This window comes from Sebastes umbrosus, chromosome 2, assembly GCF_015220745.1.
Source record: "Sebastes umbrosus isolate fSebUmb1 chromosome 2, fSebUmb1.pri, whole genome shotgun sequence".
NCBI classification, from domain to species: domain Eukaryota; kingdom Metazoa; phylum Chordata; class Actinopteri; order Perciformes; family Sebastidae; genus Sebastes; species Sebastes umbrosus.
This window is the reverse complement of record NC_051270.1, coordinates 12,742,122-12,748,568: the sequence shown is the minus strand read 5'-3', so window position 1 is coordinate 12,748,568 and position 6,447 is coordinate 12,742,122.

Below are 6,447 nucleotides of genomic sequence, written 5' to 3'. Positions count from 1 at the left end.
AATCAGAACTCTGGGGGGGAAGAAATCAGGGATGGCCCAGACCAATGAAGCCCTTCAGGATTTGTGGCGTTGTGCTTCAAGACAGGTGTGGTTTAATACCCCTCCCTGAGCTGTAAAGAATGGCACTGCAGAGTACATTCAGCAGGTCACATTAAACCCTGGTCTATCCGCAGGCGTCACAGAGGACGATTTCTCTTCCTCAGTCTTGCAGTATGACATATTGGACACTCCACTTGGGAGCAGTCTCGCCATCCTGTCTATCACTTAGAAGCTGAATACATTAATGAACCGGCTAATCTGTCTTCTCCTGAGACTATTCATTACTGACCAGCCTGACGCAACAGATATGAACTGCTGAGATAAAACCTCCCTCTGAACAATTCCTATTTTCGGCATTCTTTTGCTCTCCTTTCCAATTTCTGTTACATGTGCAAAAATGTTCCCCAAGTTTCACCTCATGTCCTTTTTGAAGTTCCACCGCACTGCCTTTTAAAAATACTTCCTATGAAAATGGTTTGCTTGCAGGAATATGAATCAATGAACAATAAGTAATTATTTTTGTGGTCAGTGTATGATGCATTTCTGCAGAGTTTGTGGATGGTGTTTCAGTAGTTCAGGCCAAAGTGGAAGTGCTAAACTTTGGATGCCGGCCAGCTGTGGCCACTGATGAGCAGCTCCAATCTCAAACAATCAGAAAGCTTTCATATGATATCAGCATAATAGAGATATTTTATAGTGAATACAACATGTAGTTTAGGTAACCTATGTGTTAAAGCTCAGAGCACCACATTTGGATCTCTGTTGAAACACGGTTTGCTAATTTGATGTATAGAATGGTGCAGGGATGATGTATTTTTGTAGGCCTACAAGGAAGTTCCCTCAACAAAAAGCCAATGTCGTCAATGACATTTATAATATTTACACATTTTGTTCTGTAAGATAATCTCCACAAATGAACACCACTTTAATGATTTTTGAAGTGTGAACGCAATCGCCAGAAGTAAAAAGCTAACGTTAGGCTATACGAACTAAACCACGAACGCATGAGCGTGAGTATACACAACAAGGTTGTAAAGGCGGACATGTCGGCGTGATGACGTTTAGCAGTCTCATTTAGCCACTTGTTAGCAGACGCCTTTTTTAAGATGTGTAAAGGCTTCAAAATTCACAAGTGGGGTATTTATTGAAGCAATTTATATCGTAGGATAAAACGTTAAAATCTCTTAAGCTTGTGTTAACCACAGACATTATTTCAGTCATCTAACCAAAAACCCATTCAAAAGACCCCATTGACTTCCAGAGGAGCGAACCGGTTTTAGGATTCATTCCTGCATGTATTTTAATCTTGATCTGCAATTTAATTGGAATTTTACCTTTCGAAAATGTAAAGAGTACAAAAAGTACAATATTTCCTTATAAAAATGTAGTGGAGTAGTATAAAGTACAAAGAACCATTACATGGAAATACTCAAGTAAAGAACAAGTGCTGTACTTCAAAAATGTGCTTGAGTTAAGCAATATTCAGAAGAAACATGATATGAGAGCATATTTATGCACACACAAAAGCTTGAAAACACTGAAACATCTTGCATGAACCAACCCTTTAGGCAATGGGTTGTGGGCAATCGATAGCTTCACATGAGGCTTCGACTCTCTGGTACAGGAGCCAAGCACTCCAGGTAATGAACTGCCTGCTTGATATATAACCCTCACAGGGTGGTACTGCGGTGGTGCAACATGGTACTGCAACAACAGCAGTTCTTTGATTAGCCATTTCTCTTCCATCACGCTTCCCTGGCACGCAGGGAAATCTCTCACACACATCCAATAACTGTCTGTCGACGTGTCAACGTGTCCACTGTCAAACCAGGACGCTCACAGAGTTTATACCACCCCTTATACTGCAGAGACAGAAAGAAGTCAAACAATCCCTATACACAATACATAAATTAATAAAACAAAAAAGAGAGAATGAGTCTTTGTATGTAGAGCAGCTTTTTTTTTTTTTTTTACTAAACTCTATTGAACTCCACTGAAATGTAAAGCACTGAGAGGTTGTCAGTCTGAAAGATACGATTGGATCCTCAATCTTTTTCGGAGCTGTTTCCTGTTTTTATTGTGTCCACTGAGAATCCAGACAGGCTCCTCGCTAGAGTGAACTTGATTAAGATGATTTAGAGACGTGCACAAAAGGCTGTATAAGCTGATAACACTTCACATCCACAACAAAACAACAGCACACCAGACCAGACTTCTAGACAACGTACCATTTAGATGATATATGCTGTGACCCTTGAACTTCTTATTGGCTGCTTGCCATATTGCCGAACATAACATATATTGCTACATTTTATTCTACTGCTTAAGTGGCTCTGGATACGAGTGTCAGAAAAGACATTTTTAAACTGGGGACTTATTTTATAGTTTTTGCCGTAAACATGATTTACATTTCTTACACCAATTGTGTAAATATATACAGGGAAATCCAACTATTAGGTAAAGTTAATGCCTGCCTGCTCACCTCAACTAACTGTTCTCTCCTACCTCCAGGAAAAATCTACCTGCCGCCTCAGCACATCCAACTCGCCAGTCAGCTCTCTTCCTGCCCACCTTCCAGCTCACATCCCCGGAACCATCCCTTTCACCCTCACCACCCCTCATAACTACAATATCAAAAACTCCTGTAATAAAGTACTTTCCTTTTCACCTATACCTGTTGTCCAGCGTCTGCATTTGGGTGCAACCACAGAAATCCTGGCAAATAATGTTTTGTTCTGTGTCTTGTTAAGGTTTTTCCACAAAAAAGTTAATTTACTTTTAAAATTAAACCAGAATATATGAATATGCAATTAGTTACAGGACACAAAGTGTCTCCTACACTGAAGTAGTCCAGTCTCAGTGTACTGTAGCCTATGTGTACATGCTACCAAACTAAATTAGTTGTGATGTCGCAAAATCTTGTACATAGACGTCTCAAACTCAGATTTGAGGAGGGTGTAGATAAACTTTGCCCTGTCAGCAGGTGCATGTGAAAGCTGCACAAACCTCATTCTTCACAAGGTCAAACCTCCGAGAGACGTAGCAAAAAGAAAAACACATTTTTGAGTGGAAGGGGGCTTTAAATATTTAATTGCGATTAATCGCATGATTGTCCATAATTAATCACAAATTAATCACAAATCAATCACACATTTTTCAAAATGCACCTTAAAGGGAGATGTGTCAAGTATTAAATACTCTTATGAAGTATCAAGACAGCCCTACTTTATGCACATATAATAGATAAAATAAGTTTTCTTTAACAAGCCTAAGTTACATAATTTATTATTTTCTAGGAGTCAACAGCCATGCTAGCAGCTCTGTGTGGCCAAACCAAATTGTTGGACAAATTAAATCTTTGACCTGATGTTGGTGCTAAATGAAAAGTAAAAAAATCTCCAAATTGGATACAATTCATCCTGAAGGGGACATGAATGTCAAATTTCATGGCAATCCATTAAATGGTTGTTGGGATATTTCAGTGTGATCCAAAGTGTTGGACCGACCAACCAACAGACGGACTAACGTTGCCATTCATCGAGCCAAAACAAAAAAAAACGTGACCAGAAATTGGCAAATATATTTTTGCATTAAAGCCATTGAACTGCTAATGCTGTATATTGTGTAGTGACAAAGCTTTTCTTTTTGTGGCTGGGCTTTCACTTAGTGGCACTTCAACCTTATAAATGTTGCACCTTCCTGATGAAAAAGGAAAGCTTGCACTTCATGATTTAGAAGGGCCAGAGAGTGTTGTTGTTCCCCAGGGCCTCGTTACTGGGGTTAATAAAAGAGAGCCACCGACATCCCACTTGATTCTCTCAAATAGTCTGTGTGTTTGCTTACCATTAACTGTAATGTGTGTGAACATATACAACCATTTAGAAGGTGCTATAAGGGAGGAGAGCAGCTTGGGATCAGGCTATTGAAACACAAAAGTCTGTTTGCATCACACTTGTCAACAAAATTACTAAAAGCACATTTTTAACCTTTATTCATCCTGGGATGTTTGACCAAGCACAACTGATCAAATTTCTTGTTTGACATTTACACACATTCATACCTGGGAGCTGCTTAATGCAGCGTACTGAGCAGCTCTAATAACCACCTCAAATTCAAGTTACTCTTTCTGAATCAACAAGATTTCTAAGAAGTTGATAAAAAGAAAACCAGAATGGTGTCAAAGACCTGTAACAGGCCGTCTGCAACCTCCCTTTTTGTAATTAATGCAGTATTTATCCATCAAACCATTGAGATGTTAGGAATGGGATCATATTTGGTTTTAATCCAAAGTCCAAATAACCTTCTCTCTCTAATCAGAAAATTATATTGTAGATATTGAGTATTTCACAGAATGTGTCCCTGTAAATTGTCATCAGTGTGTAATATGATGAGGTAGGCGGCCATTTAGGAAATGAACTGGCCCATGGTTCATTTTTGAGCTGTCATGTTTCACCACTCTTGACTGCACTGCAGTTCATTTTATATTCAGAGTATAGGATCAAAGTTCTACTGAAACATTAGAGCTGACTAATTGTATTGCTTGTACTGTAGTTTGTAGTAAATAGACAAAAAACAAAAATACTAGTTTTGTCTTCTCTATAGATCCAATTATTGTTTTTGACTGCATCTGGATTTAAAAATACAATGCCGCTTTAAATGTGTGATATTATTGAAATATGATGTGTATATGTGTATAATGTGATATATCTGACACATACAGTTTTGTAAACAAGTGGACAAACTGTGTTGTCCATTGTCCTGTCCCCTTTGACCTGATAAAAAAGACATGCAAGGGTCAAAACCTAATCAGCCCCATTGATCTGCTCCCAATCATCCAGAATAGAAGTCTTTGGATTTGAAATTTACAACCCCAGACGAGTCCTTGGGGCTGCTCTTCATGTCCGATACACTTCCTTTACTGGCCATTATAATGAGGCTTTAAGCAGCGTGGCAACTGTAAATCTGCCTGGCTAAGATTGCACTGTTCCTGGTCTGACTGGACCTCACCTCACCTCACCTCACTAAATCTCCCATCCAGGACCAGAGAATAATTTATTGTCCTCTCCTGAGCACACTCGCCAAAGCAGCAGTGTGAAGTCAGCAAATGGTGGCAAGTCACCAAGGATCGTCAACTAAATGTTTGCTGGTGGAAAGAGAATTAGGCCCGGATGTGTATATTGACACTTTCCTAATATTCAGGCGTGTCCTCACCAAATCCAAGTGCAAAAGTATAAGTGAATAAACCCCCTTTTCCCTTTAAATGAGCAAAATGCAGTGTATAACGTTCAGCTGTACATACAGCATATGAAACCTACCATCTAAACCAGGGTAGAGGAGTTGCAGGACTTGCTGGGGACGGAGAGAGCAGCGCGCCAACGTCCCACTTGATTCTCTCAAATAGTCTGTGTGTTTGCTTACCATTAACTGTAATGTGTGTGAATATATACAACCATTTAGAAGGCGTTATCAGGGAGGAGAGCAGCTTGGGATTGAGCTATTGAAACACAAAAGTCAGTTTGCATCACACTTGTCATCAATCTAATTACCAAAAGCCCATTTTTATCCTTTATTCATCCTGGGATGTTTGACCAAGCACAACTGATTAAATTTCTTGTTTGACATTTACACACATTCATTCCTGGGAGCTGCTTAATGCAGCGTACTGAGCAGTTCTAATAACCACCTCAAATTCAAGTTACTCTTTCTGAATCAACAAGATTTCTAAGAAGTTGATAAAAGGAAAACCAGAATGGTCCCAAAGACCTGTTAACAGGTAGTCTGCAACCTCCCTTTTTGTAATTAAAGGGACTATTTGTAACTTTCAGAAATGCTTGTTAACAGCGACACCTGTGGCCGTTACGTCAATGAAAGTCTGCGTTGGGCTCGCGCTTGCTCGCTCTAAATATACCTGAACGAGCATCGCTCAAAACAGTGAGGCGACACACGTCAGCTAAAACCACAATACCACTATATTTCACCTGCCTGGCACTTTTTTATTGGTTTATAAGGTAGAATATATAAGCCGTGTTTCCATCAAAAGTTCCTACTTTTCAAGGAACAAAAAGGTTCCTGCAGTCCACTGTTTTGTGTTTGTGTGTTTCCACAGCGGTCCAAAGACCTGCAAAGATATGGCAAACTAGTCCGCTGACGTATGAAAAAGCAACATAACATGGGACGAGGGCTGCTGGTGGTCACAGTGGTAAACATTTATAAAAAAAAATTAAAAATTTAAAAAGTTACAAACAGTCCCTTTAATTAAGTATTTATCCATTGAGATGTTAGGGATGGGATTAACACAAGTGCAAAAGTATAAGTGAATAAACCCCTTTTTCCCTTTAAATTAGCAAAATACAGTGTATAACATTCAGCTGTGCATGCAGCATAATGAAATCTAGCATCTAAAACAGA